We start from the raw sequence: 25166 nt of genomic DNA on the forward strand, positions 1-25166 counted from the left end.
GGTAATGGCTGCAAATATCCACAGAAACAAAACCCAGGAGCAAAGCCCTTTCGGTAAATGGAACTGAATAATTCACATCTCTTAAAGCTGAAAAATCTAAAGGGAAATAAATTAAACACCTACTCAGAAATTAGAAGGTTTTAGGCCCTAGCAACAACAAAGCGCACAGCACATGTTTTGATTTTAAAGATCCGTTGGGCTCCATCACCCACCCACAGCGCTGGTGGGCATGGACCGAGGCTGCCACCAGCCCCAGGAAGGGCCACCAGTGCCAGGCTGTGAGGACTCACGGAGACACAATCCCATCTGCTCCCCTCCGGGCAGTTTGCAGCACTTGTCTTAAATCCTGTTCCTCCCCCAAGCTGAGTTCAAAGGAGCCCTGGATTTTATAACCAGAAGAGACTCCAACATTTTGTGAAATGCCAAGGAACACCAGTAAAATCCCTGGCAGTGCTGCAGCGTCACGTTTCTCTCCATCTTTGGGCTAAACCTTGGGCAGAGGAAGCAGAGCGTGAAGAAGGGCTTGAGAAGACTCATCTGTGGCTCTTAACCCCTCCAGCCACTATTCATCTCAAAGACTTGCATTGATATTTCCTACAGCATGAGCTCTTCCGAGCCATTGCAGGTGACACCAGCTCTCTCTGCTCTCGCTGCAGTGCCCAGGACCTTCTGCTGAGACCCAGGGAAGGGTAGTAGGGCTGGAAGAACCTGTCCACAGCCCCATCCCCAGATGGACACAGGGACTCTGAACCAGCCTGTCTCTAAACCCCTTGGGTTTTCCTTCCACCAGGTTACCCAGATCCCTCCTGAGTCCACGTCAGCCTTCAGCCTCCGTGACACTCTCTGGGAAGGGGTTCTACAGCTGCAGAACATGCTGTGAAACCACCATGGTTTGTCCAAAACTGCTAGTTTTATTTGGTAACTCTTAGTTCTACAGCAAACACTTGTTTGCTATGGATCATCTCCATGAGACTGATGATTTTATAAGACCGATGATTTTATAAGACCACTCTCTTATTCCCTATCAGTCATTGTTCTTCAAGGCTGAAAAGCCTTAACCTATACAGATGTTCCTTTAAAAAATAAGTATAAAAATGACAGAACTTTTGTCCTCAATAACCTCCTCCATGTCTTTTTTACTTCCAGAGTCTCTTATTTAATATGAGTACCCAAGATGCATCAATGCCATAACCACGTTTTTCTATCATCTTTTCCTTTCCCAGTTTTCTTACTCCTAACCCTCTACGTGTTTTGTGAGCACCTCTGAGCACTGAGTTGGCATTTTGGTAAAACTATCTACTGCAGCCCTGAGATCCGGTCCTTCAGTGGAACTAGTCAGCCTAAATCACATCTGTGCACTTCTGCAAGTCGGACTGCATTTCTTTCCCCTTTTACATTAATTTTCCATTTATTTACGCTGAACTTCACCTGCCCTTTCATCACCTAGTCGTTTGGCATTAGGAGGACCTTCTGCATTTATTCACAGTCAGCTTTTACCCTCACTGACCTGGTTAACTCAGTAACGTCAACAAACTTAGTCATCGTTTCCAGACCAGGCGTGTCTTGCTCTGCGCGTCCCCACCGTGCTGCTCAGAAAACAGCAGCCTTGTCAGGGTTAAAGCCTGTTGCTCCGTCGCTGCAGCACAATTACATCAGCAGCAGCAAAATGCACACTCTGCAGATTGCTACCTCTTCTCCCAATGTCATTTCATTAATTGGACCTTACGTCACCAGAGTTAAAATAGTTTTGTGACCGAGCAAATGCATTGCTTTAAAAATAATTATATAAATTACATTGATTTTATCCCTTATTGCATTTCTTACACCCCCAGTGATTTTAACTTCGCAGTAAGACATACCTCTTAAACTTTACTGCACTGTTTTGGCAATACTTGGAATCAAATATTGATCTGTCTCATCATGTTCTGTATCCTTTTTATGGGACGCTTGAAGGATGGTGTCACCTCGGCTCCAGAGTGGAGGAGGTGCTGCTCTCCATCCATTGCCCTGGTGGGACTCCAGGCTGGGGCTCCCTCTCTCCTCACACAGCACATCATGTGCCATCGTTCCTCCAAATGACCATCACCAACAGCCTCTTTCCTTTCCTTCATCCCTACAAGCAAAATTCTGTCACTGGCAGCAAGGTTTTGTTTGGGTTTGGGTTTTTGGTTTTTTTTTGTGATTGGATTATACAACCAAAAATGAATTTACATATATTATACTAAACCAAAAGGGGAAAATTAAAAGTAGACCTTGAATGAAACAGGGTGTCTCCTGGTAGGTTAACAAAGACAATTCATTAAGGGGTGATTGAAGAATATAGAAAACATCTTTTTGCTAAATATTTTATTCCAGCTGAGACTCTAATCAAGCTTCTAAGGAATGTCTCCTAAGGCTTCACAAGGTGCTAAAAAGATTTGCATAGGTAAAAAGCACAGCACTGGAAATAATAGGTTTTAAACTGTCAATAATGTAAATAAATATTTTCATTCTTAGCCTTTTCTTTTTTGTAAAGACAAGTTTATGATATCTGTAAGACTGCTGTACTGCTCTAGAAAAATCAAGTAAGAGGCAAATAATGAAAAGACAGCAATTTGAATATATAATGAAAGCAAAAAGCAGGCTATTTATGTTGTTATCAATCTCATATCAACTCTCATAACCCAGCAAAATTCCAATTTCTGCCATTCTGCATAAATCCCAATTGTTCCGAATGAACAGAACATGTTTTTACATTAGGACTGCATGTACTTTTACTGGTTGGTAAACTGATTCCCATGAATTACCGTGCTTCAGTTTTAAACCTACAACCAATTTAGTAGATGCCACAAAAATGGTATACAAATCGATGAATAATAACAGTAATACTTAATATTTACTTAGCCCTTTACAAAAGCACGCAGCCTGAATCTCAATTACACTGTCCTGTTTCACACCCCTCTCCAAAAGGCTTCATTTTCACTCCTTCAAGATTCCCTAAGAATGTGATGATTCTGAAATTAATATCAGTCCCTAATCTTTAAAGCAATTTTCAAACATTAATATTTTATTATAAATACCAAGTAATCTCCCAAAGCAATGAGAAGAGCTAGAGCGAACAAAATCCAGTCTCGGCCAGGCTTTGGGAGAGGGAGAGCTGTGTCACACGTGGGCAGGGTGCGTGGGAACCAGCAGCTCCACTGTTACCCTGAAACCTTCTCAGGAGAGGACTTTGAACCAGAGGCAGAAGAGCAGAAGGGGTTCCCCTGGTGGGAGCACAGCGGGGGGCTGGGGCAGAGTCAGGGGGTGCCTGCAGGCACTGGCCATGACTTTCTCCAGGTGGAGGCATCCTTTATGGGATTTGCATATTCAGCACACTTCTTATCGCATGGTAAACCCAATCACCTACTTTCCATGAGTTGACACCAACGTTTAATCTGACAAGTTGGTGCTGGCCAGCCAGCAGCCCTTTCTCCAAACACCAGGAATACATCTTGAAGGCAACACAACTCCGGAAGCTTCCTCATCCCTTTCAGGTACCTAGTCCTGAGGACTTTGACCAGTTACCTGGAGGATGCAATCTTTTTCACCACTTCTTATTTTGTGTATAAGGTTATTTTACAGTGCATTGCTATTAACTCAAATTATAGTTTTCATGATTGCAGTTCCTAATTTCTTTGCAACCACGTTACTTTTCTTCTCTTAGAGGTAAGACCCTGCTCCCCACTTGCTCGCTGTGCCCAACAGTCTCATGACAAATGGGATGGTTTTGTGTCGAACACCCTCCTGCTGCAGCAGAGCAGTTCCTAGTCACGCTGCCACCTCCAGCGCATCTCACACCGTGATCCCCAAGAGCACAATGAAGCTGTAACCACACGTATGACGAGACATAGGAGGGAAGCATTTACATGATAGAAGCGCAGTCAAAAAGTACTTGGAAGTAATTGCTTAAAATTAGCTGACAAAAATCTACAACAGCTACAGAGACTCTCCCAACCCCAATACATTTCTCAGCAGAGGTTGGGTTGACGGGATCTGCTCAAGCTAAGCAATGCTGTGCTAAAACCAGCCAAAATTTGGGCTGCCCCAAGTCGTGTGCCAGAGGGACAGGGTACGACAGGCACAAACAGAACTCGGCTGCAAGCGGGAGACACATCAGGAACACCATGGGGTGTCTCCGTTGCTGATACATACACTCTGCCTGAATGGAAACGTTTCAGTCTGGCCCTTTTCACTTCTCAATTGTTCGTTCAAAATTATCTGTTACAAACAAACCTCATGGATGGATCTGAGAAATCACCTCACTCTGAATATACAGACAGAAGCCCAAACCCTCCTTTAAAGAAGAACTGAAAAATCTGGCCTGATGAAACCTAAACAGAAATCAGCATGAACGATTCTGAAAGCATCATCCAGCACTGAGAAATTCCCCAGTCAGAGAACTTCTCATCCCCCCTTTCAACCACAGGAAAAACAGACCTTTCCCAAAGCCAGGGCATGTTCTGTTTTTCAGAGAATGCACACATCTTTTGACAATATTTTCATGGCTACTTTTTGCAGAGAAGTTTGAATTCTCCACAGGTTTTAGACATGAACATGCAGAATTACTTCCCCAGAATTGAGTCATTAGCTTTTATAGATCCAGTGGCAACGCTTTAAAATAATGACCAAGCCATTATTCATTCCCATGACATTTATTTTAATAACATTAATCATAATGAACTCATTTGGTATTAATGTAGGTGTCATAAGGCTTTCTATAGAATTCCTAGGGCATTAATTAGCTGGGCCATTATTTTTATTATTTTTCTAAAAGTTAATCTAAATGTGCCTGAAAGGTGCTGGCCTGGCAGAACCCAGCAAAGAGTTCTGTTTACCCAGGGAACTAATACCAGTCACTTCCTAAAGCACAGATGTTTTTTGGGTGGATTTTGATGGGATCTGGGGCCAAAAATCATTTCCCTTCCTGGTGCCCAGCTGAGGGACAGGACCCCAGGCATCTCACTCCATCCCCAGGGCTGAGCAAGGTCTTCTGCCTCCAGGCTGGCTACTGCCTCTGGGCTTCTTGGAGCCCAGCACCGCTTGTGGCATTCAGATGCTGCTCTAACCATAATTATCATATAAATATCTATATATTCCTAACCCTTTTTTCCCAGGCTTGGACATCTTGCCAAGGAATTGAGGGCTGGAGCCAAACCCTGTATCTTTGCAGGAAGCTGTAAAATGAACCTCTGCTTTCTTTGGGCTACTTTTTGCTCAAGCGCGTTCTGCAGAATCAAAGCTGTGAGATGTTAGCTAAGGAGTACACCTGTTAATGTTAGATGGAGATGTTAGCTAAGGAGCATACCCATTAACGTTAGATGTTAGATGGAGATGTTAACTAAGGAGCGTACCCGTGCTCAGAATATTCACTCTCTTAAAAAGATAAGCAGCACAGCTGATCCGGACTCTTCAGTCCCTAATCCAAACACAGCCTCGTCCATAAATATTTGTGTTTCAAAGCTCCTCACATTGCCAGGAGCTAGCAGGGAGGAAAAAAAAAAAAAACCAAACAAACATGCTGGACTTTGAAACTGAAGACTAGAAATTCTGAAAGAGAAACCTTCTCTTTAGGTAAATCATTTTTGCTCTTAAGGGAAAAGCAATCACATTTTGACCTGGTTCTCTAAAGAGAAGGGTGTAGCCACCTGATGATGGAAGGCTCAATCAGCATTCACATCTCAGAAACCCAACACAAGGAACAGGGTAGAAGAGATAAATTGGGGTAAAAACCACAAAAAGAATCCCCCAGTTCTGCTGAAGTCTCTTCAGCTTAATTTTAATTCAACGGTTGTGTGCCCCTCGGACAACAGCTCCTTTGAGGTGTAGCAGAGCAATGAAATAATGCGAATTCTGGCTCCTTTTTCTCTTAATGGCACATTGCAAGAGAGAGTTTATAACCACCCACGTCTTTGAAATTCTTGGACTGTCATAATCTTAGAGAAAATACCTGAGACATCCAGCAGTAGCGCATTAAAATACTGTTTTTCAACTAGAAAAAAATTTAATGTGAAGAGAAGAGAGACTACAGATTTTTCTGTGATGAGAATCTCAATTTTGGCAGTTACCAAAACCACTTACATGGTGGCAGGAACAAGTTTAACACTTACTAGGGCTTTTGCAGTTGTGGAATTAGTGTTGCACAGACAGGACCCGCTTCTACAACAGACTGCGTGCTATCTTAGGCAGTTTACAACCAGAATTATTTTCAGTTTTATATTCCAAGCCTCTACAAAAAGAACTTTCCAGTAATAACACAGTGAATAAAATGCCTACATAATCCTGGAATGAGTCAACCTGAATAGAGCAGATAATAACACAGGAACTCAGGCTGCTCAGTAGTCAGACCGCAATCCATTTCCCACCCGTCTCTGAACAGGCAGGAGAAGAGAGTGTTGCTCGACAGTCGGACATGGCTGATGTCTGTCACTGGGATGGGAGCTGCTCTGTATCCAAATACCCTGTGAGCAACGGTTCAGCCATTTTCCTGCCAGAGGAGATCAGTCCTGGTCCCTGGGAGCGAGCGGAAAGGCTACAAGCCATGGGGTAGCACTTTAATTTGTGCTCCAGCAGAACTCACTTTTAAGGGACAGAACATCCCCAGCAAGGAGGCCCATGGAGAAACTGCACCGGGCAGGACTCGGTGACAGGCTCTGGAAACAGTATAGGGGGAAAAAGGAAAAAAAAAAAAGCAAAGAAAATAAAAAGAGGAGAGTGGGAAAAAGATTGGGGAAAATGGGTGGCGAGAGCCTGGCCCCGGTTGCCCAGAGAAGCTGTGGCTGCCCCATCCCTGGAGGGGTTCAAGGCCAGGTTGGAGGGGGCTTGGAGCAACCTGGTCTGGTGGGAGGTGTCCCTGCCCAGGGCAGGGGGTGGCACTGGATGGGCTTTAAGGTCCCTTCCAACTCTAACCACTCTATGATTCTATGAAAAAAAAGCTGTGCTCTATCTGCAGCTTATCAGTGACCTGAAGCATCCTTTCAGCTGGGGCAGTGACACCGAGTGTGACAAATTTACACCTGCCCTTTCATGCCTCGGTCCACTCACCGCCTGCCAAGGAGTCAATCGAGCAGAATTCACCAGGCAGAGGATACATCTGGGTCTGCAGAAGGAAGAACCGCTATTTCTTTTTTCACCCTGCAGCCGCAATATGCCCGCTGCCGGCAGGTGTGAGCTTTGCGTAGGGTGACGGTCACACCGAGAGGTCGGTTCGGCACAGGAATCAGCCACGATGAGGTCCATCCCCTCACATCGCTGCAAGCCCCGGACCCCAAGCCAAGGGCAGGGTCCTGGCTTGGGGGCCCCAACCCCACTCATCAGAGCAGGAGCAAGAAATAAAAGCGTGTCAGAGCCCAGAGAACAAAGCCAGAGGGGGACAGGGACATGGGGGCAGCTGCCCCCCTGCCGCTCCCAGCCAGCCCCACTGGGGATGCTCAGGGCCGTATCTGTGTGTCCAACATCAGAGTAACTCATCAGGCATTTACGAGGTTTTCTCCAAATAGACTGAGAAAATGATCTCATCAAACACCTCTCCTCTTTCAGATCAACGGCTTTTCTCCCACCCATGGAGCACAACACCACGTTACAATCATTAAACCGCCATAAGCCTCAGCACCAGAGTTACTGTAACTGCTTCAGGGTAATTAAACTATGACTGTGAGCACAAATTTATTAGCAGACGTTGTATATACAGTCTCCTGTTCTGGGGGTTTCAGCTTACACAAGCGCTACTTTACGCTTACCACAGTATATTTTATTTAACAGCGATAACATTTGCCCAGAGAAAGAGGACACGAAGAAATAAAGAAAAAAAGTTGCAGTTTCACCTGCAACTTTTTGGTGAAAAAGAAAGAACACAATAATATACTTTTCCAATAGATAAAGAGGATTTAGGTTACATTTGGGGTATTTCATTATTTCACTTAAGATTGGTTGTTCATTCTCTAGTCCCGTTAACAGCAGAGAAAAGCAAAAGAGCTCCACAGGCAATGCCAGGCAGGACTCCTGCTTCACTTTGGTTCACAAATGATCAAGAAATAACGAGAAGAACTTAAGCATTAGAATCTCAAAACTGAGTATTTGCTCAAGGTGTAAGAGAAGCAGATTTAACAGATGTCCAAGCCTGAACTTTGCAACACTGGACTCTGATATGATCTGACACTTGCTTATGAAAAAAAGATAAAAAGATAGTTGAGTCTTAAAAAGTATCTCAAAAATGAAAAGACAATTTGAAAGGAAGTACTGAAACATTTCATTCAAAAAAAGCCAAAATGGGATGTTTGACATTACCTGAATTTATCATCTCCTTAGTGCCTTCACCCTCTTAGAAATGAAGTTTTCAGCAGTGACGGCATGATTACATGAAGCATTTTCATTTTGCCTGATCTGCACTCTGACAGAGCTGCTCATCATTATTTCCAGCCAGCTCCACGCGCGGCTCAAAGGTACCTTTGACATATTTTTTTTTTTTTTTATGTCATACGTAGAACAATTACTCCTAAATCTATTTCTAGCTTTTGGGGAAGAGCTTTGGGTTCCTGTGGAGTCCATGAGCAAATGTTTCCACATGCCTGATAACAAAAGAAGCATCATAAACATGTCCACATCACGAAAACATTTATTTATAATTCTTTTATTTGTTAAGATACGATGTATGAGAATATTTTATTAGAGAAGCTTCAGAAATAAAACCGTCATTAAACAAATTGTATGCTGAGGAATTGATACAAACAACCAATTTAATTGGTGTATACGAAGCAATGAAAGTTTCTGATTTACATCAATTTCTTAGCTTCAGTTGCTTATCTTTTCATCAGCGCTTGCTGCCCTGGGGACACCGTCTATTTCTGCATCACAGCAGCCAGAAAAATCTTTACATGTTTTTTGGACACCTCTTCTTCATTAACCAGCCTTAGAAGAGAAAATATCATTGTCAGAGCAGTTATTCAGGCATCCTCAAGAAGTTCTTGATAGGGGAGATGAAATTCCAAGCGCAAGCAAGTTTTAAAATATGCTCTCATATTTTGGCAATGGCATTTGAAATCAATATTTTCCATTACCTCTATAAATGGTGACGGAATGTAAGGTAACGTTTCAGCGCTAATATCTCACGGTCTGATCTATACAGAATATCTACTTTTTGAGGCCTGATTGCATTGATTCCTCATTCAACATACAAATGAGGCTCCGAGTTCATTAAAAAAGGGAAAAACAATTGGGCGGTAGTTTATACTTGTCACTCAGGAGACTGAGTCGGGTTCCAGCAAACTTCAGGGTGAGCAGTAATTACGAGCATGTGCCCGCTTGTCTTCAGACGCTGCATAAATCTTTCTATAAAACCTGTTCCAGGCTTTCTCTGCCCTTACTGCCTGAAACACGGCAACAGCCTCTCTTGGCTGCATCAAAAACCAAGAGACGCCCCCGCCAAACCCAGCACACCTAACAAACCTCTAAGGTAAGTTTTCCCAACTCTTCTCTTGGCCATGTTCAATGAAAACCCAGGGCTGCCGCGCTGCCTGCAACGCTCCTCCCGGGGGCTCGGGGAGACAGAGGAGGCAACAATATTTTCTACAACAGCACGAAGCACAGAGGAGCACACGGGTCCTCTCCTGCCCCATCGACAAGCATTCTTCTTGTACAATTGAAACTGAGCCCCAAAGGTTGCAGATCGGGAACGTGAAATTCATTTTCTATTTTAGGGCCATCCGCGGCACCAGTCTGGTGTTACAGAAACACCCAGAGAAATCATACAGCAGGGAAGAACAATGAATGAGGGGGTAAATTCATGCTACAGCTGTCACCCAGAAGGAGTGAAGGAGAGAAAAGCCTCCCCCCCGCTGACAACAATTCACAGTTTGCACTTGTGGTTTGTGATGTGCTCGTTAAGATTCCTGGTGAAGTACCAGGTAGCAGAGACATGTGGCTCAGGTGGCCTCTCCCAGAGCACTTTATGGCCAGCTCTTACAAACCACCCAGCTCTTACAAACCACCCAGCTCAGAGAACCTCCTTGCCCTGGTTGGATTTCACCCTCGGGCAATGCTGTGCGGGAATCGTGTGGCCTTCCCACCAACACTGCTTGATACAACCACAGGGAAAGTAAATCCCACGACTTTTAAGGTACATTGCACACAGGTTTTAAGCATCATAACAGAAACGTGTTAAACTGTCAACTTTGCATGAAAAAAAGCACCTATTTTTCACTCTTGGACTGAAGAGATGAAATCCCAGAGGGATGGAGGAATGTCTGAACTGAGATTTCAGGAAAGGCAGTTTAGTTTCCAGGCCCCAGGCTTTGACTTCTGATTTGAAGCTGCCATCTGTCAATCCGGTTAAAGGCTTAGACTGGTCTAATATTTAATGGGATTTAGATCTTTTGAAAATTCCAACCCCAACATGCACATACAGAACCCTAAATAAATACCAGGTAGGAAGAAGATCTCTCATTATGGAGCTGTGCTAATTTGGACTAATAAATCAGAGGGGAACACCCATAAAGTATCACCAAATTTGTACCCTTCTTTGCTGTAGGAATAAGGATATCGATTTTTAAAATTACAGCAACCTGGAAGAACTTGAGACAAACCATCGGCACATAATGAACACAGCCCTGCCATTTCCAAGGCTCTGCATGAAAGTGAGAGATGCATTAGGCACCTTTACGTCTGACGTGACAGGAGTTTCACTATACTCTGGGTAGAAGACTCCCGATACTTTTAAAAACTATGTCCTTGAAAAGGTAATGACTATGTCAGGCAATGAAGTTAAAATAAGAAATGTGAACGTAATAAAACACTATCCATGAGTCGCAGCAGGTGCCCAACCTTTTCACCTGCTGACATGCTGAAACGTCTTTTTTTCCAGAAGATAAGCTGTGAGAGATGACTATTCTGGAAATTACATTTTAGCTCCAATGAATCACATTTTCCAGCTTGAAATCACTCACAGTGAAAGCACTATGTGCCCAAGGACTCTTCATTTCCAGAAATAATGCTTGGAGTGGCTGGGAGAAAAAATAAGGCTCCGGTGGCTCTAGGGAAGCACAGATGCTATTTAGTTGTATCGCAAAGTCTCCCCTAAAAGACCACAATCATCCTTGGATTTTTGATTTTCCAGAGACTTTAGCAAAGGGAATTTGTGCTCCCCTTTACAACATCACCCCATGGACCGATAGAGGTATCTCCTAACCAGCCATGAACTACCCAAAGTCGTCTGAGGAGTAATACCAAGCACCTACCCTCTTGCTCGTCGTGCTTTATTCACAAATAATTCCATTTATTTCATCCTGCCCATCCACACAGCAGTCACCTCTCGCACACCCTGTGCTAGTTTGGGTCCCCAGTGGTCCCTGTACCCACTCGTGCAGTGACACCCCCGGCCGTACATCCTCCCACCCCCCTCTGCGCTGCAGCTCTGCCACCACCTCCCCTCACACCCCAAAACCCCTCCTTTTCCACTGAATGCTCTGCCCAGGCTCAGAAATACAGGGACATCACGGCGGTGCTGCTGTCTCTCCGGTGACACAACTAAAGAAACAGCAGAGAGTAGCACAGACAAACTGCCTCGTCTTGACGCTCTCACATAATTTACCTTAAAACTTTCTTTCCATACATTGCTGTTTCTTTCTGTCATCTTCTGCCTGCTCTGCTGGTGGCAGTAATTACGGTTTTAAATGCGAGATGAAAGGGACCCGGCTAGTTACAGAAAATTATAGCACTTTACGTATTCATGTAATTGAATGTTTTCCTTTTCTTGGATATTTACATGAGCGATTAATTTTATTTTCTTTTAGGTATGGAAGTTGGGCTTCAAAATAATCATTTGGCTTGTTTATTTGCAAGAGATCCTCTGATTTAATTATTTATAATAATTATGAATTGAGAATGATGAATAAACATGCATGACAATTAATAGATTCTTTGTTGAATTCTCATAAGGAACCAGATGGTCTACTGATGCATGTGAATACATCATTTATTTCATTTGCAAATCTGAATATTGAATAAGAAATTAGATATTTGCAGTTAAAGACCTTACCAAATGTGAAAGCTAATTCAGAACAGAATTGGGGAATGGATTATGCTCTGTCATATGGAAATAAATCCAGGGGCCTCTTCAGAACCATCAGCATAGTTTAACACATGAGCTCATCACAAATGCTCCATAGGCATGGAAGAAAAATATTTGTCTATCTGAACCTTTTAATCATCACATTTTACATCAGCAGTGTTTATTTTGTCTCTCTAGCCACAAGCTGCTGACATAATACACAAACTTCCTTGGGGGGTATTAACCTCCGGTGGCTGCTTCAAACAGAAACCATTTACGAGTCAGTGACACCGTAAGGAGTTGGAGTCGGGTGGAAAACACGAGACAAACTGAACAGGACCGAAGGTAGGCTTGTTCTCTGACACACCAGCATCACTGTTTTTCAAGACATATTTTTAAGAAACAGAAAACAACATGTAGACGAAACCTAGAGGCTCAGCAAATGATGCTGCTGTGACATGTTTGCAAATAACCACAGCAACAACAGTCGCTCAGATACCCATCACTGTGGTGTAACGGCTGAAGAGCACACACATGCCTTGGAGCCATTGATAAATAAACTCATGGATGCACTGTAAAACTGATTTTCACTGCTCACTTTAATAGTAGAAAAAGTAAATACAACTGTGACCTTTCTGCAGATCAGTAGAGTACCAGCACTCTAATTAATTGACTCTGTATATTATTCAGAATTCGTTATCACAGTGACCCCACAAAGGTAATTTATGTACATGAGTAGAAAAAGCCAATTCTCATCTTGCTAAAATGGGTATAAATCAGATAGCAATGTGTGTCTGCCAGGGCCCAGCAGTGTAATCGAGAGGAGAAGCAGGTCCCACCTCTGCAGTTGGATCTCCCAGGGCTCGGGGACACAGAGGCCACCAGCCACCGCTCCATGGGATCCCCGCGATGCCCCTGCCCAGGAGGATGCTCTGGAGGTGGGTTTGTGGGTTGGGAGCCGAGACAGGGAACTGCTCCCACCACAGGACACCCTCCAGCACCTCAGCAGATTGATGTTTCTCAAATGGGCAGGAGGCGATGACTCCTCTGACTAAAGTTTTTTGAAGCCCATCTCAAGTTTAATATTAAAAAAAGAACTGTTTTAGGTATATTAGCACCTCTCAGCTTTCTGATGGGATAGAAGTTGATAATGCATTTGTAGCGTAGCAAGATGCCTGTGGGCACAGATCAAACCCTCACCTCCGCTTGCACCAGCTTTTTCCAGGGAATAGGATGGAAAAACATCACTGGTGGGTACACCTAAGTTGGCTCCAGAGTCCAGGGGGGTTAAACTGGCTTTCCTGCACCACAGCCAACACAAAGCAATCTCATTTTCTAGGTTTTCCAAGTATAAGAGAGTCTGGTACCTGGCACCTTGTAAAGAGCCAGGGACTCCTGAATGTGATTTCCTACAGAACAACTCTCTTCCCCACGGTCCTACCAGGAACGTCCTGCCCTTCTACAAAGACTCATTTTCTTTGTTTTCTTTCCTCTGGTGTCCTATGATGATCGTTACTTATGACAGCAGAGCAAAATCCAGTGTTAGTAGCTTGGTGTGCGCCCCCCTTCATCTGACCAGACAACCCCCCAGCAAACCTTTACATCTACCCCTGTTGCTGTGGCTGAGTAATAGAGAGAGGACACGAAACCAGGACCCACAGCAAAGGCTGAGCTCCTCGTGAGTGCAAACACACATTACTGTAAGTATTAAATCTTCAGTCAAAGCCATTGTAATTCTTTTATACTCTATCACTAACTATAAATTAGATTTTATTACACTTAATGGCTATAGTAGTTGTGCAGATCCAGTGCTGTCTCTTTAGGTCACAACAGCCTGTAATGCAGTGTTAATTCTTCCTCCATTTCAGCCAAGCGCTTTGATACACGAAAGCAAAGAAACTAATTAGTGTAGGCCTTAATTCAGGAGGTTTGCCCTGAATGGCAAGCGGCTGCTGCAGGGCAGGAGCCCGATCCCTGGGGACAGGGAGAGCCCAGCCTGTCCCAGGCAGGGAAGGGGACCCTCCATCCTGCCCTGGGCTCTGCTGGGGCTCAAAGGTGAAAAATACACCAGGGGATGACTTTGTAAGTGTTTTGAATACAATGACAGCAGTAGTATTGTGTACACACAAACCAATAGCTTGTCTCTTCCTTCTGAGAAGTGGAACCCACCTCTCCAAAAGAGCCATTTGTATTGGAAAAGCTTAAGAGATCCTCTTTCTTCTGCACTTACAGCTGCCAGTGCAAGTAGAGCCGGGTTCTTTTAGAAGGCAGAATTGTCTGGGGTCCCTCCACACCGTACAAGTAGATTTTCAGTTACTCATTTAGGAACTTATGTGTTTACTTTGCCATAAAGGCATTTATTCTTGTGCAAATTTCACATGAAATGCAAAGAACCGGACAAATGCAGAGACCCAGCAGACAATTAAACTGCTTGATATTCCCCTTTTCCAGAGAGAAATTAAAAATGGCATGAGGAAGTTGAAAATTAAGTCCCTTTGATTGAAGTCTCTCCTCTGCTGAAAACACACAGACCCTGAAGCTGGTTTTCAGCAAAGCTCAGCTCCTCACCCTGACGAGCTGCCTTTGCTCTGCAGTCCCAACCAGCCTAGCTGTGCTATGCAGTAACATTTACCTGCTTCAAAGAAAATTAGGATGTTTAATTAAGGAGTTCAGCCACTTGAGATGCTTGATGGCAAAGTTTATTCTTTATTATCAGAATAATCAGCCCTTGCTGATTAGTAAAATGAGTAAAAATGCAAATTACTGCCAATAAATTCATGCATGCAAGTTCATCCAGCTTTTCTTTGAGGTGATTATTTCGTATTAGCACTGAGTGAAGCCCCTTCCACCTGCCGAGTTCACCTACAGCCATCGCACCCCAGGGTGCACACACATCCCTCTCCACCCAGAAGAGAGCAACCAGCCATTGCAGCGACTTGAAACTGAGTGGATGTTCCCATGTTTAACAACATACCGTCTCATCAGACCTGAGAAGCTTCAAGCATCCTCATCAGTGCCTAAAGCGACTCAATGAGAACAGCTCAAATTAAGACAGAATGGGCCAGAACTGAGGGGAACAAAGGCAATCATTCACTTTGGGGCAGAACTAGACCCATCACACAACCAGGGTGCCCGGGATTCAGGATCAGAGACGGTTTTCCCTTCCACAACCGCAGAAGCCTGTCCGAGGGGGTCTGCCAAAGTCAAATGGGAGTAGGTAACACACAGGAGATGAGTTTAAGGGTTATGTTTTAATTCTAGCAACGCTTGTAGACCTCAATAAAGACAAAACCCCTGGGTCAAGTCATGTCTAAGTATCTCCTGAAATAAAGTGTCTGTGAGAGAGGAGCCAAGCAGGGGGCAAAGCACAAGTTTGGAGGGAATTGCCTGAGGTCACGGGGCAGCTGCCGAGCTGGAGTGGAAAATAACATCTCCACAATATGTTCTCGTGTTTTACAGGCTGGACCTCAATGCCCCACACTGTTCCTTGTCACTTGTTTGGTGGTGGGCCAGTATGACTGAATCATATCCTCCCTCTGTTTTGTCTCTATTTTTATTGTTTTCCTATGTCCTAACACTTCACAGATCATCACTGCTGCCACTTAGTCCTCTCCATCTTCCCCTCCGCACACATACATCACACACACCGCATTCTATACACACTGGTACAGTATGCCCCATGTTTAATCACGGAGAATAAACTTAAATACTTGACATTACTCCCTAACGTGAAAGAGAAAAGAATCCAGACCTGCACGTGCTGGATTTGGACATGGCAGAGGTGCTTTGCAGTATTTTAGTTGCATTTGGTGTTCGTGGGGACTCAATGAGCAGCACCACAGCTGAGGCAGATGAGGCACAGATGCTTGGTTCCAATTCTGTGCTGCTATAAAGCCATTTTGTATCAACCACAACATGATTTTCCTTAGCAGTTACTGGGATCAAACTATTGGAAAGGGAAGGACTCAAAGAAAAAAAAAAAAAAAAAACTTAAAAAAATCAAAGAATAGGTTTGGGAGTGCCTGGAGTCCAGCTGGGATGATGGAAGTCAGCAGCACCAATGGAAATCAGCTCCTATCCAGGCGCTGGAGACACAAGTTTAAAATGCTGGCATTATTGTTTATTTTGACAGCTCCTCAGTTTTGTTTTTAAAATTCTAGGAAAGTCTCAGCACACATATAGAAGCACCTGTTCCTGAGCCAAGAGCTAAGAAAATCTGTCTTTGTAGGATGGTCTAGACAGGAAGAATCTGATACCTGATGTACAAGCAATTAATGCAAATGGGTGCCCTGGAGATTAAATTACTCCCCTTTTCCCCCCTCTCCCCACATACAACACCTCCAGTTAGAAGCCCATCCTGCTATTGCAAGAGAAAGCCCAATTCTCATTTACCTATAGATTTCTTATGTTATGGATTATTTTTAGCTGTACAATATAAATTAAAAATAGTAGTGAACTGAAACCTAAATGATGGCTTTACTTTGGTCACGCACACCGGTTACCCAAAGGAACGCTCGCAGGTCCTGAGCAACGAGCCACGGTTGCACACAAGTCTTTCCCCTCTCTGCACTTCACAAAGTTTAAGTGTTTCCTTGAAGATTTCACAGGAAAAGAGTAAAAACCTTCCCTCGCATCCCTAGATGAGCCTTATGACAGTAACTGCATCTGTGGAACCAATCGTACTGTGAACCCTAGGCTTCAGTCCTGCATGTGGCCCTCACAGAGTGACAGTTTTTATAACTACTCTTCAAACGTGTTTATAAAGCGCCCACGGCAACAAGGCAAGTCAGGAAATCCTCAAAACAGAGGCAATGTTTAGTGACCTTCTATTTCCCCCCAACAAACATCCTGAAGTCTTCCTGCATTTGATCACCGTAAGGTGTTTTTACAGCAGCGTTCCTGGGCAACACTTCATCTGCTGCTGCTGAACATATTAAACATTCCCACGATTCATTAGGAACACACTATTAGTTTTCTGATTGAAGACTTCACTTACTGACCACATTTTTCCGTTACCAAATCAGCATTCCTCATTAATGCACCCCAGAGCCTCGCCTGGCACTGACCACGGGAAAACAAAGGCTGTGCAGCCACGGGTGACGTTCTGGGTCAAACGCATTTCATCAAAGAGGACAGGACAGCCCGGCTGAAAGGAGTGGCACAGCTTTATCCTGCTCTGCATGTGTCTGGACACAGCTATATCCAGGGCACCGTTAGCCTCCGGAGCACGACCTTCCCTCACCATCTCCAGCCCCGCTCGCCCATCACCGGTGGCCAAGTTCTCCAGGAGGGGCCGTGGGTCAAGCTCTGCACAGGGCTCGGATGGCCTCAGCACCACACAGCTGGTGAAAACAGCTGAACATCAAGCAATAACACCAGCCACTGGTATAAAACCCCCAAACCTGCCATTTGCTATTGAATTCAACCCATCAGCTAAGCGGCAGACCTGCCTGTGCTCACAGGCACTGCTCCGCACCCCGCTCTGGGTGGCCAACGGGCACCAGCCCATCACTACAGCAATAGAAACAACCGCAGCATTTCCTAATTAGCCATTTTCATAAAATTGATTAACTGTAGGCAGAGAGGCAATCAAGAGGAATTTACGGAGAGCTGTTTTACAGTCAGTGTGTGTGACACTGAAGTCACTCAGATGTGGGAACATCAGGTGGGGTCCCTTCACAGCGCTCGGCTCTGCCGAACGACGGCCTCTCTCCATGTGAGACCCTCGGGACAAGGGACAGGCTGTCCCTCCCAACGCACAGCCAACTGCTCACCTTTGGGGATGGCAGCTTTTTCCCCAGCACACTCTTTAGCCAGGTCTCCGATTCTTTTGCACAATCTTAAAAGCTAATTAATCCAGTGAAAGGAAAAGCTCAGTGTTTTGGTTTTTTTCTTTGGCCATTTTTGTTTGGTTGGTTTTGGTTTTAATTTTTAACTTTTCTTCTTGCTGTCTGAAGAACTCCAATTCCCTTTAAATTGCAAATACATTCCAAGCAGACCTCAGGACTTATGTTTGTTATTGTAAAAACCCTGTAATGACTCCTGGCTTCCCTGTTCCAGGGCCCTCTTGCCAAACGAGGACTCGCTCGGTGCGGCAGCCGGCGCTGGCAGCCACAGCTTTCAGAGAAACCTCAAAACTTCACAGAGGATTAACGAAGGTGACATTGAGATTCAACAGCATCTTAGCACCATCTGTTCCCCGATAAAACCTCCCAGGGGGGAAAAGGCAGAACCCAGCTTTGTCTCGCCCCAGATGCTGCCGAGTCCTGCCCTCCCCGCTCCTCCCCCGCGCCCCCCCAACCTGGGACCACAGCAGGGACCTCCAGGCATGACACGGGATTTGTCACCTCTGCTGGGAAAGGGACACCTCACCCAGGCTGCTGGGCCTTTCTCAGACATGTTTGCAACCTCAGAAGCACCTGGAACCTTCCTTGGTGTTTCCAGGCAGCGTTTAGATCAGACAAATGGGTCTTCGCCACGCAAGCACCCCAGAAACAGCCATGTAGACCCCGCTTTGAGCCCTGCAGGCTCTTTGGGTCTGTGCTGTGGCAAACACCACCCTTACCTCAAGATAACCCCCAGAATTATTTTTTGGGGAACATGCTCAGAGGTAACCACTCTCTCACGACTTAAAAATAAGCCTGGTTTGTTTTCTCCACTCTCACGGCCACAGCTCTGCCCCCCCAAACCACTCGGCAGCTTCCCCCTCTCACCAATCCCCACCCCTACTGACGTGGAGGGCGAAGAGAATCTCTTTAAAAGGAGATAAAACAAAACACACAGCTCCATCACCAGAGGTGCCTGGTTTGCCCTGGGTCCCCAGGCAGCAGGACATGTCCCCCGGACCACAGGTCCCTGCACAGGATCCTGTCCCCGCCCCCCCAACTCTGTGCTCCTGCAGTCACCCCCTTTCCCCACCACAGCCAGCTGAGCTGCCTCTGGTCTTTATTTTGTTTTGGGGTTATTTTCCTGTTGTTTTGCCTTTTTTTTGGAAGTTAAAGGATACATAGTAAATAGCTTGCAAGTAGCAGAATTGTAGGCTGGAGAAAAACGGTGTAGTTAACAGAATTTAGATGATTAGCTGAGCTCAGGAGATCCAGCCACCTCCTAAGTGACTATGAATATTCAGGTAAATATGTTTAGCTGAAATATTTAGTCATCAGCAGACACTACATGCACAAAATGTACTCCTGTCTATTTTTCATTAATTTAAAACACAGTACTGGCCAGTGCTCTTGACAGCTTGCCATGACACATCCATGCATTTCTGGGGTACGTTATCTTTCAGGTAGGTTTGCTTTCTCCTGGTATGTTACAGAACACATCAGGTACAGCCTCGCATACGGCAGGTAACGCTATATAGAGACAACTCAAAAGCTGGGGTTGGAGCAGGAGGAGAGAGGAAGAAAAGAGTTAGGCAAATCTTTTCTCTTTAAGAAAAAACATGTATTTACCGTAAGATACTGCTCCTTAAATGACAAGCTTCAAGGACTTCCAGACAGCACGGATGGAAGCCTGATCCAGGGCATCCACCCTTTCCCAACTCATATGTGCAGTGTCTGCGAGCAGAGGAACAGCTGATGAGGAGTGGGATGAAGAGGGAGAACCTTGTGCAATGAGAGGAGCAGGGGTCACTGGGCAGAGTAAAATTTAAACAGAAGTAGGCAATGTTTGAGGATTAGGAATTGGAGATGAAACCATGCAGAGAAGGAATGTCTGCTGGGGGGGGAAGCAGGACAGCATTTTCAAGGTCATATTTTTCATTAATTGCTGAGGAATGGGGAGAGCTGAACTGGCTTGGATGAAGTTCTACCCAACAGCAATGGAATAAAGACGATACATTTCTGGGGTGATAGAAACAAGGAAAACCAGGTGATATTAGGGGAGGAGCGAAGCAAGGAAGACGTCTGAAACAACTGCCCATAGCTCTTACTAGCACGGAACTCAAAAGGATCAGAGGAGGGAAGCTGAAACCCCAGTCCAGCCCACCAAGAGCCAGTTGGCAGCTCAGCATTCCAGACAGCACAGAGACCATCCGAGATACGCTCCAGGAACTGGCAAGAGCCGCCTCATGTTTCTCACTGGGCTGTTTGAAATAGGCTCTGCATTCATTGTTCCAAGACAGCATTTTTTTTTACACATCGTTGTCCTGACAAGTTGTTATGAGCCCTACATTGTCCGATCCCAAACACTGACGCAACAAATCGCAGACCAGCATGTAGCCTGGGAAGATGATGGCTATGGGTCAACTGCCAGTGCTCCACTGAGCTTTGGAAGCCCACAGCAGCCCGCAGCAGGTGAGAAGCGAGTGTCACACTGGTTTTCATTTATTTGTTTTAAAAATCAATCATTTTTGAAGACCGGGGCCAGGAGCAGCTCCCACAGAAGCCCCCGCTGCTGGTCCCTCACCGTGTGGCTGCTGAAGGGGAGGCAGAGCAGCTCAGGTCAGGACTTACGCCGTCCCACACATCATCCCCACTGACCTCTCTCATCAGACAGCATGATGTCAGCTCACAGCGGCAGCGGCTCGTGGAGAAAAACATCATTCCTGTAACTCCAGCGTTCGGCCATCCGGATCCCCTGCTGGTCCCTGCCACTCTGGTTTGGAGCAGATGCTCAAGCTGCAGTTTTACAGCCCGCTCTGAACAGAGGCCAATATAACTCTCTGTCACTCTGGGACAGCACTAGGAAGTCAGACAAGTAAAGCAAGAGGTAACGATGTGACTCAGATCTCAAAGGGAAAGTGTTTAATCCATTTCACTTAGAAGCCACATTCTCCCCTCTGAGGCTGGAAAGAGCTTGGAGGTTGACGCTCAGCAGGGCTCTGGCAGTCGGCGTCTCTTCCCCCCTCAGCACACCCAGCGCTGGCTGAGGGAAGGGGCATTTTCTTTTTTTTTTTTTTTTTTCAAGTCAGTCTATTCTTCTAGAAGGGTCTACAGCTACCACATCTCTCCTAGCTCTGCGTTCAATTTGGAAGCCATGCCTTCAGAGCTGGAGAAATCCCTGTTCCTGAAGGACACAACATTTGCCAACGTCAACAAATGGTTTGTGTTTGTTTCAGCAAACGCTGCCATCTCATATTTTTAATGTGCTCATGGACTAGGACCAAAGCTTTCCTTACTAGCTGGTGTAGACTTCAGACTGCCTGTGATCTATTTCTATAGCTTGGCTACATTAACTTTTCCTCCCAAATCTCTTGTTTCTGTTGCATGGAATTTCTGCTTTTGTTCAGCTGTTGCTGTGCAACTCCAGTTCTTCCCGAGGCTGAATACGGCCTTTGGTCATTCTGTGCTCAGCTCCTTATAAGAAAACCTCATCTACCACCGTACAAAGCCCATATTGTTCTGGAAGAACATCTCAAGTGCTACGTAGCCCAAACTATCTGCTGCTGCTTCTCCAAGGGCACGTTAAAAACATGTGCTCTGTATTTTCAGAGTCACTCACCAGGAAGTGACCACCATCAGAAGCAAACCTGTTCACCCAATATCACCTCCTAACCCAGGACTTGCTGTCTCACATGCAGCAGCGGGTGTTCCCTGTTTTGGGGAAGGAGGAGTGAGATGGGGAGAGGAAAGGCTATGCATTTCATGTACAGGTCTGGACTAGAAGATGCACAATGGGATTTCTTTAAAGCCTCCTTGCATCTTAAGGGAACATTATCTTGAAATTTTACATCTCATCCCCAAGGCATTTTTTTTTTTAATCTTACCAATAGAACACAATTCACATAGAAGCCAAATTTATTGTTGTTGTTAATCCAGGTCTTTACATCTCCCCTCATTTTAACAAGTGGAGGCCAGTGTCTATTTAGTGCAGACTTAACATGCGATACACTCATCTCAAAAGCTTTCTGAAATGTAGTTAGTCTGTAGTGTTTCTTACTTGCAGTACTAGTGATGTGAATATACTTAAAACAAAACTGGCATCCCCTTGCCAGTTTAAAAAAGCCTTCTGAAGATGAACACTAAAGCACCTCACCGCCACAGGGTAAATGGTATCTCAAACCATTTGTGAGTATGTGAGAACTAGATAAAGCGAGGAACCACAACACAGACATCTGCCTCCTCCTGTGTTTCTCAGAGAACTACAAAGAAAGTGAAGACAGACGTGCTAAACAGCTGCCCCACAGCTCACCCCACCAGAGAACGAAAGCCCAGAGAAACCCATACAGCCTAGGAGCAGACAGCTTCCTCGATGGGTCTCCTCCTCTTGTTCAAACCAGCTGAGCTATGCAACGGTTCCAGCACTTTGGAGAGCCCATGTCTGGGAGATGCTGACCCTCAAGGACCTGTGCTCCCAAGAGTTGCGGGGACCAGGTGGTAGGGAATAATGAAACAAGAGCAGGAGATGGAGTCCTGCCCCAGTAACTGCAGCGGAAGGGGCCAGCACTGGAGTGGGACAGCTCGTGGGGACACGCTCCACTCCCACAGCCTCCAGCAGCCACTGAGTCCCCAGGGAAACCACAAAGGGGCTAAAGAGAAGCTGGACTACACGCAGTGATGAGCACTAACAGTCCTCAAGAGCTCATAAGCTACTAGTACTAAATGATAATTAATAGGAAGGCAGAGCAGAACCCTCAGAAGAGTAGGGCTTCAGCATTTTCCAACACTCATGCGCTTCTCTGTCCTCTCCGTACACCAGGCATCTCTTCTTCCAGCTCAGCATCTGGAGGACAACCATCTCCTGACCATCCACAGCAACTAGGGCTCTTCACGGCCTCCTGTGTGAACTTGCCACACTAGGACAGCGATCCCATACCATCCTCCCCAAGAGGTCAGCAGCCTCAGGAGTCCTTAGGGCTTGGCCCCACAGCCACGGCCATTTCACATCGCTTGACAACCCAACAGTTTAGGGAGGAAGATACCACCAAGGCTTGAAGTGAAGTTTTGGCAATAAACAAAACATTTTAAAAAAAAAAAAAAAAAACAAAACCACACCACCTTTAAATCAAGATTTCGCAAGCACAGAGTAACTCTTCGGGGAAATGGTTACTGAGTGGTTAACAGCTCTGGAAGACTAGTTTGAAAGTGAAAGGTACCCATTTCACTAATGAACCAAGAGCAGGGTAGTGAGGCTGGTGACAGCCCAACGCTGAACACCGCGCAGCCGGCTGGGCAAATAGCCGTGTGATGAAACAAAGAACCCCTAGATAAGCAAAGCTGTTTTACTGAATAGCAATGAAAAAAGACGTTGTTCAGGAGCAGAGTGTATTGATGATTAACCTCTGGCACTTCATCATAATTGTATTCAGCAGAACTTATGATTTGTTTGTTATCAGCTTTAAAACAATCTATAATAGCGACTCAGGCTTGTTTTGCTATCGCTTTGTTTGACTTGTTCCTTTAATTTGTATTCTCCTGCCATTTCTGAGCATTTCCCAGCTCTTCCCAGCCAGCCCGAGCCCTGTGCAGGCTGCAGGGCCAGCACCAGCTGCACCGCTCGGCAGCGAGAGCTGGGAAACGCTACAGACCATCTCCAGATGGGGTTTGGTACCCAGACACAGCCACTGCTGTAAAGATTTCCACCTTTTATAAAGATTTCCATCACTCTGAGCCCCACGACAGCCTTAATCACTTGCAATGGTGACAGTAAATGGAGCTGAACAAGGGCAAGCGCTGCTGGGCCAGGTAAAGCATGGAGCACACCTTCCCCCCGCTCCCACCAATGCCCGGGGGGCTATCCCTGTGCCCCACACAATGCCCAGCTCCTTTGCAGGGCTTTCCAGCCAAGAACCATCCCGGCAGGGCTCCCTGCAGCTCACCCAAGGGCTGGCAGCAGAAACCCAGTGTCACAAGGCTGCCTGGAGGGGAAAGGCTGGAGCTGGAGGGGCTTTTTTGTTTTGATAGTAACTCTACTCCTTGGACTGGGTTAGTTGTGAAGTCAAACCACACCTCGAGAGACAAGTTACACACACAAACACAACTGTTGTAGCATCATTGAACATGATTGTGCCATTCACCTCAGTAACCCCAGGCTATAATGTCCTGCTGAGAAGGGGAGCTCTGATGCTCCTCTGTCCCAAAGCTGTCTGACTTCAGCCTGTCCAGAAAAGCCTAAACCCTGGCCAAAGAATCTATCCCTTGGGGCCTATAGAGCCGGCAGAGGTTTGCAGCAACACAGAAAAGCTTGTTTCAGAGAAAGACCACCTTTTTGGGTTCCCCCCACCCCCATCAACTGGAACAAGATGCTCAGGACCTTAAAAAAAGCGAAGTCTGGGCAAGTGAGAGTTGCCTCCTCCCTGGCCAGGGCATCCCAGACCCAGGATGCTCTGCTCGGCACCAGCGCTTCTGTCACAGCCCCAACACCACGGACCTTCTGGGCCAACAGTCAGTGAAAGTTAAACACCCAGACGATGGTTTCAATTATCGCTAAAGAGCAACTTCATTTGCATACTGGCAGCTCTTTACAGATTAACTGCATTCATCCTGATGAATGGATATTTCATCCCCAATATTATGAAAGGGAGTGAGAAAACAGAGCTCCGTAACTTCCTTGGAAATAATCCAGCTCTTTCTCATTATCTGTGAGCTGGGGGGGGGGGAAGGGCAGCATATCTGTGTTATTGACTGCAGAGAAACAGCTGTATTACCTCTAATCGCCGAGTAAGCTGGGTTGTAGCACTCGGTGAACATTTTCTTTACAGTCCACAAGCTCTTCTCGCTTCACTCAACACATGGATCTTATTTAAACGGCTTAGTAGTATGAGGAGTAAAGGAGAACTGGGAATAAGAAGTGGTGAGGGGGAAGTTAGGAGAACAATAAAGTAACAAGTTTCCAAAATATTCCATTTATTTACAAATTTCTAGCGATTTCAGGTCTGCAGGGTACAGAAATATACGCTTAGGAATACCACCCTGCAGAAGTGTAACAATTAAGAAAAATGGTTAAAAAGCAAACTTGCAATAGAAAAGACGGGCAAACCCAACAACTAAGCACATGCAAATTTCCATTAACTTAAGAAAAATCAGGATTTTGTCCAGAAGTTAGTAGAGACTTAGCCAATAAAATGGCCAAGGAAAACAAGGTATAGTTTGGAATGCCCATAGCCTTCCAAGCACTGGTTTAAGTATAGCGTATGGATAATACTGGACTTACTTGAATCTAC

This window comes from Numenius arquata, chromosome 11 (assembly GCF_964106895.1).
Source record: "Numenius arquata chromosome 11, bNumArq3.hap1.1, whole genome shotgun sequence".
NCBI classification, from domain to species: domain Eukaryota; kingdom Metazoa; phylum Chordata; class Aves; order Charadriiformes; family Scolopacidae; genus Numenius; species Numenius arquata.